The 12198-nt window shown below is 45.7% G+C and overlaps 1 pseudogene; it reads left to right on the top strand.

Moving 5' to 3' along the window:
* Positions 1-12198, top strand: part of LOC138666765 (zinc finger protein 420-like) — a 94363-nt pseudogene that overhangs the window by 42740 nt on the left and 39425 nt on the right.

The raw sequence follows: 12198 nt of genomic DNA, 5'->3' as shown, positions 1-12198 counted from the left end.
CCTCTTTTCAGGATTCAGTGGGTTCAGGAAATTGGGGAACTCGTGCAAGGAGGCCTCTGGGATATTTGACAAGTATGTGATTATATTACAGGATAACGCATATGTGAATAGAACTACAACTCCCAGCATGCCATGGCTCTTATCAGCTGCCCTGCACGAGCCGCTGTGATACATTTCTGCAGTCACACTCCCAGAGCAGCATCTTCTCACTGTTAGCTCCGCCCCCTAATGTCACATGACCTCACCGCAGTCAGCGTCCTCTCCACACAGCCTGCCCAGCTGTCACTGATCACGTGACGGTGACGTCACCACAGGTCCTGCAGGCAGCAGTATTGAGCAGGTGCACTACTTCAGTTGCTTTTCCGGGTATGTATGACTTGTCTGGTAAAGGACTCTATATAATATAACTATATGTCTCCAGAAAGCTTCACAAATAGCTGTGGTTGCCATGTTGCTGGTAAACAACAATAAAACCTGTCTGGGATGCCTCTCACCCCAAACCACAGCAAAGTTACTACTTAAAGGGAACCTGTCACCCCGTTTTTTCAGGTAGAGATATAAATACTGTTAAATAGGGCCTGCGCTGTGCATTACAATAGTGTATGTAGTGTACCCCGATTCCCCACCTATGCTGAGAAATACATTACCAAAGTCGCCGTTTTTGCCTGTCAATCAGGCTGGTCAGGTCGGGTGGGCGTGGTGACATCGCTCTTTTCTTCCCCAGCTTTCCGTTGGTGGCGTAGTGGTGTGTGCATGTCGCAGTGACGAATCCACTGTGCGCACGTGAAGCAAAAGCGCGCGTTCTGCGCTGTCATCCCTTTCGTCGGTGGGGGCGGCCATCTTCCTGGGGCCGCGCGTGCGCAGATGGAGTGCTCTGCTGCACGGGGCTTCAGGGAAATGGCCGCGGGATGCCGCGCGTGCGCATTAGAGATCGCGGCGGCCATTTTCCCAAAGCCGAGTTTGCATCTCGGCTTTGGGAAAATGGCCGCCGCGATCTCTTCTGCGCACGCGCGGCATCCCGCAGCCATTTTCTTGAATCCCCGTGCAGCAGAGCACTCCATCTGCGCACGCGCGGCCCCAGGAAGATGGCCGCCCCCACCGATGACAGGGGCAATAGCGCAGAACGCGCGCTTTTGCTTCACGTGCGCACAGTGGATTCGTCACTGCGACATGCGCACACCACTACGCCACCAACGGAAAGCTGGGGAAGAAAAGAGCGATGTCACCACGCCCACCCGACCTGACCAGCCTGATTGACAGGCAAAAACGGCGACTTTGGTAATGTATTTCTCAGCATAGGTGGGGAATCGGGGTACACTACCATACACTATTGTAATGCACAGCGCAGGCCCTATTTAACAGTATTTATATCTCAATCTGAAAAAACGGGGTGACAGGTTCCCTTTAATAAGAGTTTCAGTCTAATCCCAGACCTGATGCGTTGGTAGCCATAGATTCAGCACTGTCCCTTATTTCTGAAGGCTTTGCTCCACATGTTGTAACATATAAGTTACCGTATGGAAACCTCTGTGACTGACAGCCACAGGACAGAACGCGACACCATAAGAAGTCATCAGATGTGATGTCACACGTGTCCGACCTCTGGTGAAACCACTGGGTTCATGTGCGTCCACAGGGTCCGCACTATAGATATGCTTCACACAATGATATAGTCTCTTCAGGCCGCTTAGCAGAGCACATATGAAAGCAACATAAAGAAATGGCAGAAATAATAATAATCTTCATCCCAAGAGACAATGGTCTGCTATATCGCAGTAATATATCATCAAGTCCACATGGAGGCGCTACTTGTGACGTATATTCTCATCACAGGCTGCTTGTGGTGTGTATGACGCTGAGTCCACTCCATAATGAGCAGGAGCCATTTGTGTTACACAGCCGGCATCTGCCGGTAACAACAGAACCAGAGCTAGCGCTGATCGCTTTTGTTTAACCTTTTATTGTTCAATAAGATTTTATTTAAGCATATCTGGAAACTTCAAACATGAAAGCCATAGTAATACCGGAAGGGAAGGTCTCCAGCTCAATATTATTCATATGACCTCTTCAGAGGTTTCACATAAGTATTAACATATGCCCGCATTAAAGGGAACCTGTTATCAGTTTTTGAGTATTTAAATAGAACCAGTCAGCAGGATTTACCCCTATAAACTAAAGGCAAGGCCATAATGGCGCTGTGATGCTGATTAATCTGATCCCTGGTGTGAAGGGATCTGCTCAGTGGCGGCCATGGGGGGGGCAGGGTCTTCATCTGGTTCTCCTCTCCACAACACCCCCCACGAGCCTCCCCTGCTCCTTGTACAGGTTACTTATTATTCACCTGCCTCCTTTTTAAAATTCCACACCACTACCATCATTGTGTGGGTGGCGCGTGAGCAGTGGGAGTCGGTGTCCTGTGTGAAGGACTTCAATAAAACAGCACATGCGTAAATCAAGATTTTGGCTCATTGAAAAATTTACTAAACCTGAAATCTCGACCTGCACATGTGCCGCCTCCGGCACCATTTTATTGAAGTGCTGCACACAGGACGCCAGCTCACACCACACACAAAGTCATTTTTGCACGGAATTTTAAAAAGACGGGTCACTAAATAATCAGTAACCTGTACAAGAAGTGGAGGATGTTATGGCTGGCAATCAGGCAACACAGCGTGCAGTAATCAGCGCACATACAGAGATCTGCAGACTGTGAGCCCTCGCGGGCAGGGTCCTCCCTCCTTATGTACTCGTGTGCCTTGTTATCTGCTCATGTTTAATGTATTTGTCTATATTTGCCCCGTATTCACATGTAAAGCGCCATGGAATAAATGGCGCTATAAAAATGTATAATAATAATAATAATCTGGCAATAACCAAAAACAATAGGACGAGCTCTGAGACGTGGAATCTCTGTAGACTGCAGTACCTGATCTATCCTCACACAACTATAAGCAGCAGTGGATTGCGCCTATAACTACCTATGCAACTCGGCACTGCCTGAGGAGCTGACTAGCCTGAAGATAGAAATACAAGCCTGACTTACCTCAGAGAAATACCCCAAAGGAATAGGCAGCCCCCCACATATAATGACTGTTAGCAAGATGAAAAGACAAACGTAGGAATGAAATAGATTCAGCAAAGTGAGGCCCGATATTCTAGACAGAGCGAGGATAGCAAAGAGAACTATGCAGTCTACAAAAAACCCTAAAACAAAAACCACGCAAAGGGGCAAAAAGACCCACCGTGCTGAACTAACAGCACGGCGGTGCACCCCTTTGCTTCTCAGAGCTTCCAGCAAAAGTTAATAGCAAGCTGGACAGAAAAAACAGAAAACAAACTAGAAGCACTTATCTAGCAGAGCAGCAGGCCCAAGGAAAGATGCAGTAGCTCAGATCCAACACTGGAACATTGACAAGGAGCAAGGAAGACAGACTCAGGTGGAGCTAAATAGCAAGGCAGCCAACGAGCTCACCAAAACACCTGAGGGAGGAAGCCCAGAGACTGCAATACCACTTGTGACCACAGAAGTGAACTCAGCCACAGAATTCACAACAGTACCCCCCCCTTGAGGAGGGGTCACCGAACCCTCACCAGAACCCCCAGGCCGACCAGGATGAGCCACATGAAAGGCACGAACAAGATCTGGGGCATGGACATCAGAGGCAAAAACCCAGGAATTATCTTCCTGAGCATAACCCTTCCATTTGACCAGATACTGGAGTTTCCGTCTAGAGACACGAGAATCCAAAATCTTCTCCACAATATACTCCAATTCCCCCTCCACCAAAACAGGGGCAGGAGGCTCCACAGATGGAACCATAGGTGCCACGTATCTCCTCAACAACGACCTATGGAATACATTATGTATGGAAAAGGAGTCTGGGAGGGTCAGACGAAAAGACACCGGATTGAGAATCTCAGAAATCCTATACGGACCAATAAAACGAGGTTTAAATTTAGGAGAGGAAACCTTCATAGGAATATGACGAGAAGATAACCAAACCAGATCCCCAACACGAAGTCGGGGTCCCACACGGCGTCTGCGATTAGCGAAAAGCTGAGCCTTCTCCTGGGACAAGGTCAAATTGTCCACCACCTGAGTCCAGATCTGCTGCAACCTGTCCACCACAGAATCCACACCAGGACAGTCCGAAGACTCAACCTGTCCTGAAGAGAAACGAGGATGGAACCCAGAATTGCAGAAAAATGGAGAGACCAAGGTAGCCGAGCTGGCCCGATTATTAAGGGCGAACTCAGCCAACGGCAAAAATGACACCCAATCATCCTGGTCAGCGGAAACAAAACATCTCAGATATGTTTCCAAGGTCTGATTGGTTCGTTCGGTCTGGCCATTAGTCTGAGGATGGAAGGCCGAGGAGAAAGATAGGTCAATGCCCATCCTACCACAAAAGGCTCGCCAGAACCTCGAGACAAACTGGGAACCTCTGTCAGAAACAATATTCTCAGGAATGCCATGTAAACGAACCACATGCTGGAAGAACAAAGGCACCAAATCAGAGGAGGAAGGCAATTTAACCAAGGGCACCAGATGGACCATTTTAGAAAAGCGATCACAGACCACCCAAATGACCGACATTTTTTGAGAAACGGGAAGGTCAGAAATGAAATCCATCGAAATATGTGTCCAAGGCCTCTTCGGGACCGGCAAGGGCAAAAGCAACCCACTGGCACGTGAACAGCAGGGCTTAGCCCTAGCACAAATTCCACAGGACTGCACAAAAGCACGCACATCCCGTGACAGAGATGGCCACCAGAAGGATCTAGCAACCAACTCCCTGGTACCAAAGATTCCTGGATGACCGGCCAGCACCGAACAATGAAGTTCAGAGATAACTTTACTAGTCCACCTATCAGGGACGAACAGTTTCTCGGCCGGACAACGATCAGGTTTATTAGCCTGAAATTTCTGCAACACTCTCCGCAAATCAGGGGAGATGGCAGACACAATGACTCCTTCCTTGAGGATACTCGCCGGCTCAGATAACCCCGGAGAGTCGGGCACAAAACTCCTAGACAGAGCATCCGCCTTCACATTTTTAGAGCCCGGAAGGTACGAAATCACAAAATCAAAACGAGCAAAAAATAACGACCAACGGGCCTGTCTAGGATTCAAGCGCTTGGCAGACTCAAGATAAGTAAGGTTCTTATGATCAGTCAAAACCACCACGCGATGCTTAGCACCCTCAAGCCAATAACGCCACTCCTCGAATGCCCACTTCATGGCCAGCAACTCTCGGTTGCCCACATCATAATTACGCTCAGCAGCAGAAAATTTCCTGGAAAAGAAAGCACATGGTTTGAACACTGAGCAACCAGAACCTCTCTGTGACAAAACCGCCCCTGCACCAATCTCAGAAGCATCAACCTCGACCTGGAACGGAAGAGAAACATCAGGTTGACACAACACAGGGGCACAGCAAAAACGACGCTTCAACTCCTGAAAAGCTTCCACGGCAGCAGAAGACCAATTAACCAAATCAGCACCCTTCTTGGTCAAATCGGTCAATGGTCTGGCAATGCTAGAAAAATTACAGATGAAGCGACGATAAAAATTAGCAAAGCCCAGGAATTTCTGCAGACTTTTTAGAGATGTCGGCTGAGTCCAATCCTGGATGGCCTGAACCTTAACCGGATCCATCTCGATAGTAGAAGGGGAAAAGATGAACCCCAAAAATGAAACTTTCTGCACACCGAAGAGACACTTTGATCCCTTCACGAACAAGGAATTAGCACGCAGTACCTGGAAAACCATTCTGACTTGCTTCACATGAGACTCCCAATCATCTGAGAAGATCAAAATGTCATCCAAGTAAACAATCAAGAATTTATCCAGATACTCACGGAAAATGTCATGCATAAAAGACTGAAAAACAGATGGAGCATTGGCAAGTCCGAACGGCATCACCAGATACTCAAAATGACCCTCGGGCGTATTAAATGCCGTTTTCCATTCATCTCCCTGCCTGATTCTCACCAGATTATACGCACCACGAAGATCTATCTTGGTGAACCAACTAGCCCCCTTAATCCGAGCAAACAAGTCAGAAATCAATGGCAAGGGATACTGAAACTTAACAGTGATCTTATTAAGAAGGCGGTAATCAATACACGGTCTTAGCGAACCATCCTTCTTGGCTACAAAAAAGAACCCTGCTCCCAATGGTGACGACGATGGGCGAATATGTCCCTTCTCCAGGGACTCCTTCACATAACTGCGCATAGCGGTGTGTTCAGGTACGGACAAATTAAATAAACGACCCTTAGGGAATTTACTACCAGGAATCAAATCGATAGCACAATCACAATTCCTATGCGGAGGTAGGGCATCAGACTTGGACTCTTCAAATACATCCTGAAAGTCCGACAAGAACTCTGGGATGTCAGAAGGAATGGATGACGAAATAGACAAAAATGGAACATCACCATGTACTCCCTGACAACCCCAGCTGGTTACCGACATAGAGTTCCAATCCAATACTGGATTATGGGTTTGTAGCCATGGCAACCCCAACACGACCACATCATGCAAATTATGCAGTACCAGAAAGCGAATAACTTCCTGATGTGCAGGAGCCATGCACATGGTCAGCTGGGCCCAGTACTGAGGCTTATTCTTGGCCAAAGGTGTAGCATCAATTCCTCTCAACGGAATAGGACACCGCAAAGGCTCCAAGAAAAATCCACAACGTTTAGCATAATCCAAATCCATCAGATTCAGGGCAGCGCCTGAATCCACAAACGCCATGACAGAATACGATGACAAAGAGCACATTAAGGTAATGGACAAAAGGAATTTGGACTGTACAGTACCAATAACGGCAGAGCTATCGAACCGCCTAGTGCGTTTAGGACAATTAGAAATAGCATGAGTAGAATCACCACAATAGAAACACAGTCTGTTCAGACGTCTGTGTTCTTGCCGTTCTACTTTAGTCATAGTCCTGTCGCACTGCATAGGCTCAGGTTTACTCTCAGACAATACCGCCAGATGGTGCACAGATTTACGCTCGCGCAAGCGACGACCGATCTGAATGGCCAAGGACATAGACTCATTCAAACCAGCAGGCATAGGAAATCCCACCATTACATCCTTAAGAGCTTCAGAGAGACCCTTTCTGAACAAAGCCGCTAGTGCAGATTCATTCCACAGAGTGAGTACTGACCACTTTCTAAATTTCTGGCAATATACTTCTACATCATCCTGACCCTGGCATAAAGCCAGCAGATTTTTCTCAGCCTGATCCACTGAATTAGGCTCATCGTAAAGCAATCCCAGCGCCTGGAAAAATGCATCAACATTACTCAATGCAGAATCTCCTGGTGCAAGAGAAAACGCCCAGTCCTGTGGGTCGCCGCGCAAAAAAGAAATAATAATCAAAACCTGTTGAATAGGATTACCAGAAGAATGAGGTTTCAAGGCCAAAAATAGCTTACAATTATTTCTGAAGCTCAGGAACTTAGTTCTGTCACCAAAAAACAAATCAGGAATCGGAATTCTTGGTTCTAGCATCGATTTCTGATCAATAGTATCTTGAATCTTTTGTACATTTACAACGAGATTATCCATTGAGGAGCACAGAGCCTGAATATCCATGTCCACAGCTGTGTCCTGAAGCACTCTAATGTCTAGGGGAAAAAAAAGACTGAAGACAGAGCTAAGAAAAAAAAATGATGTCAGGATTTCTTTTTTCCCTCTATTGGGAATCATTGGTGTGGCTCCTTGTACTGTTATGGCTGGCAATCAGGCAACACAGCGTGCAGTAATCAGCGCACATACAGAGATCTGGCAATAACCAAAAACAATAGGACGAGCTCTGAGACGTGGAATCTCTGTAGACTGCAGTACCTGATCTATCCTCACACAACTATAAGCAGCAGTGGATTGCGCCTATAACTACCTATGCAACTCGGCACTGCCTGAGGAGCTGACTAGCCTGAAGATAGAAATACAAGCCTGACTTACCTCAGAGAAATACCCCAAAGGAATAGGCAGCCCCCCACATATAATGACTGTTAGCAAGATGAAAAGACAAACGTAGGAATGAAATAGATTCAGCAAAGTGAGGCCCGATATTCTAGACAGAGCGAGGATAGCAAAGAGAACTATGCAGTCTACAAAAAACCCTAAAACGAAAACCACGCAAAGGGGCAAAAAGACCCACCGTGCTGAACTAACAGCACGGCGGTGCACCCCTTTGCTTCTCAGAGCTTCCAGCAAAAGTTAATAGCAAGCTGGACAGAAAAAACAGAAAACAAACTAGAAGCACTTATCTAGCAGAGCAGCAGGCCCAAGGAAAGATGCAGTAGCTCAGATCCAACACTGGAACATTGACAAGGAGCAAGGAAGACAGACTCAGGTGGAGCTAAATTGCAAGGCAGCCAACGAGCTCACCAAAACACCTGAGGGAGGAAGCCCAGAGACTGCAATACCACTTGTGACCACAGAAGTGAACTCAGCCACAGAATTCACAACAGGAGGAGGCTGGGCGGGGGGTTGAGGACCAGAAGAAGACCCTGCCCCCACATCCTACCCCAAAGAACACAGAAGCACATAAGACGTAATTTTATGAAAACTTCACAAGGTGAGTATTCAACAGCAAATGATCGGATCCCTTCACATCAGGTGTCAGATTAATCAGTATAATACTCTTTTAGTACGGCTTACAAATGTGTATAATATGTACAGGCCCCTCTGTATAACCCCCAAAATACCATTTGAATTTCTTCTGCACTGGACTTTAGGACAATAGGACTTTATTAATCTGGAAATATGAATTTAAAAAAACTATTTTTGGTGATATCTGCATGTGATGTTTGGGTTTCACAATCGATTAAATAGGGAGAATATGTCATTCCAGAGAGGGTGGAACCCTGGACAAGTCCACCAGATGTGCAGCATTGTCCCAGAAGTCGAGGAGCACCTCCAACAAATATCTGTAACAGAAGAAGCCATCCTGTAGAGTTTAGAAGAGATGAGGTTTTTGGTGGCGTTCAGGTGGTTGGGTGATGAACCAACTCAACCTAAGGCATGGGAGACAGCACCAGGAGTGAACTCGTTTGGCGAATAAGTATTCGTCATCATTTTATTTTTTATTTTTTTTAGATTGCTAATCGCTTTTGTTAAAGGGAGGTATTTTTATGTGCACTTTGCAATTTTACCAATTTAATAAGATGAGACAACCCCCGTAATGGGCCTATGTCAGACCTTTTCTCTATAGGAAATGGGACCATACAGGGGGACCTGTTGTGCCCATATCTATACATCTTAGTTCTGGAGTCATTGGCCAAATGCTCTCTGACAAAATTTATATATCAAAGGTCTTTGTATTGGTCAAATGTAACATCCACTGTTAATCTTTGCTGATGACGTTTTGCTCCCTCTCCCAAAATCAGCTACTGCCCATCTCAAAGAAGTTTTGTAGATTGAGCAATAAGGAACGTTGCAATTCTGCATAACCAAAGTTCAATGCCTACATTTAAAGGAGGTGAGGGTCAGCTACAATTCTCTGTGCCATTTAGCTTATATCTACAATTCCATAAAAATATGGGTGGAGATCGAACACAAATTTTCTTGCCTGTAGGCTCAATGACTGTTCTGGTTATCCTTAGGTACAAACTTGGAGGCAATAAATGTATCCCCTATTCTCCTTAACATACTGAAACCTGGAAGAGGTTCACAAAGCACCTTGATCTTGTTCACATGTTAAGTTCTCTTCATTTCCCTACTGCCTTACGTAAGTCTACTCTTATTTTTCTACCTAAAGATCCTATCCTTCAGATATGTGATGTACTTGATTCCTCTAGAAAAACTCTTGACGCACTTATGGGGTCCAGGAAGTAAACCATGTACTTGGGTATCTGTAAATTCAGAGGTATTTTAAAGGGTTGTACACTACTTTACTATAACCTATTCTTAAATACTGTATTTCCCAGTGTAAAATTAAAAAAATAGATACCTCTCAAAGCCACTTTATTTCAGTGATGTCGACACTGGGTCTCCTGGGAAGTGTGTGAACTCAGTCCAGTAATGGCCTTTGATTGGCTTAAGCTCGTATGTGGCACAACAAAGTCATGCGAGGGCCAGGAGACCCAGTGCTTACATCGGTGAAAGGGCGCAATTGTGGTAGGTAACCGTCTTATCATTTTGCACTGGAGAGTAGTGCCTTTAAGAAGGTGTTGTCCAGGTAGTAATTTAGAAGAAATGGCTGCACTCAGACAAAAAGAGGCAGGTGCAGGCTGAACCTGGATATGGTCCAGTTGAGTATAAATAAGTAACAAACAGCCTCACTCAAGATTTTAATTTTCAAATGCAAAAATTAAGTGACATTTTATTGTATTCACCACAGTAGCATAAAGATGTTGAGGTAACGTTTCGACCCCGTAGTGGGCCTTTATCAAACCTCACTTGTTGTAGAATCAATTAGAGAAAGGAGATATCGCAGTAGAAGAGCGAAGAAACACCGCAGTAGGCAAATACTAATCTGAAAAAGGCTCCTAGGTAGAGCTAATGGCGCTGTATGAAGAAATATGGTAGGGTTTGAAAGGGGGATGTGGTCCCAGTCCGAGCTGCGGGTCCGGGGGCGTAAAGGTTCCTGTGGTGATGTCCACGTAGTAGACAACCCCTTTAATTCACTGGTGCATACTTCCAATTTTCAATCTGCACTTTTGAGAGGTTTTGCTTCTCTTCAGAGGCCCCCATGGCATTTCTTTGACACTGTAATGTTATATATCAGAGGACAAAATCCTTAAATTTATGACGTTTTTATGACTGTTCAACTTCATAGAAGCTATCCCTCTGTTCCGGATGTTGGTGGTGCTCCTTTGCTCCCTCTATGATACTACACATGTGGCAGAGATGTCAGGTAGACAAGTATATTTGGAATGATGTTTTCACCCTCTACAACAGTTTATATAATTCATCAGTCCAGATGTAACCAGAAATTGCTGGGCTGGACACAGACCTTCTTGAGAATCTGCTTCAAGAGCTTATTTTAAATGAAAGGGGGCAATACCAGTTTGACACTTGTGACAACTGACAGTCTGCTCTCCTGATGTAATGTTTTACATTTTAATTCTTTTTTTTAACAGGGATATGGTGCCCACATTGCTATATGCTACGTGGCCTGTGTTATATACTGCGTGGCCAGTGTTATATACTGCGTAACCTGTGTTATATACTGCGTGGCCTGTGTTATATACTGCGTGGGCTATGTTATATACTACGTCGCTGTGCTATATACTTCGTGGGCTGTGCTATATACTATGTGGGCTGTGCTATATACTACGTGGCTGTGGAATATACTACGTGGCTGTGCTGTATATTACGTGGCTCTGTTATACTATGTGGGCTGTTTTATATACTGCGTGGCCTGTGTTATACTGCCTGGGCTGTGTTATATACTACGTGGGCTGTGTTATATACTACGTGGGCTGTGTTATATACTACATGGCTGTGCAATATACTACATGGCTGTGCAATATACTACGTGGCTATGATATATACTACGTGGGCTGTGTTATATGCTATGTGGGCTGTGAGACTCTTTCGTCCTGGGCCCTCAAAAACCTGGAGCCAGCCCTGGCTTCACTGATTGGTTGCGGCCAGCCGGGCGCGACCAATCATCAACAGACGCAGTCTGGCAGCGAATTGGCGCGGGATTTGAGCCACGCTTCGCAAATTGGTCTCGCCCGGCCGGCCGAATCCTGTGTATTCATTGCATTATTATGAAATATTCATAAATAAACTACATGCTGTACATATTCTAGAATACCCGATGCGTTAGAATCGGGCCACCATCTAGTACTGTCTATAAACTGTGTCCTCCATACATCTCCAAACTAGTCTCTCAATATCTTCCTACACGTAATCTTGGGGGTTTCAAGTCTTCCTTCTCTCCTCCTCTCTTGTATGTTCCTCAGCCAGTTGCCTCCAAAACTTCTCCCGAGCATCCCCCATCCTGTGGAATTCCATGCCCCAAAACGTTTGTCTCCAACATTTTAAACCTTCAGACAGAACTAGAAAACCCAGTTCTTCAAGAAAGCAGGTGACCCTGCTGTCACCTCAACACCACCACTGAAGCTCCTGCAAACCCCCAATCTATTGTCTTTTGAATGTAAGCCCATGTGGGTAGGGTCCTCTCCCCTCTGTTCCTTTCTGTCACTGTTATCAGTGTTGTT

The sequence above is a fragment of the Ranitomeya imitator genome, chromosome 2, assembly GCF_032444005.1.
Source record: "Ranitomeya imitator isolate aRanImi1 chromosome 2, aRanImi1.pri, whole genome shotgun sequence".
Classification (NCBI taxonomy): domain Eukaryota; kingdom Metazoa; phylum Chordata; class Amphibia; order Anura; family Dendrobatidae; genus Ranitomeya; species Ranitomeya imitator.
The sequence above is the reverse complement of the archived record's forward strand: the minus strand, read 5'-3'. Positions and strand labels throughout refer to the sequence as shown.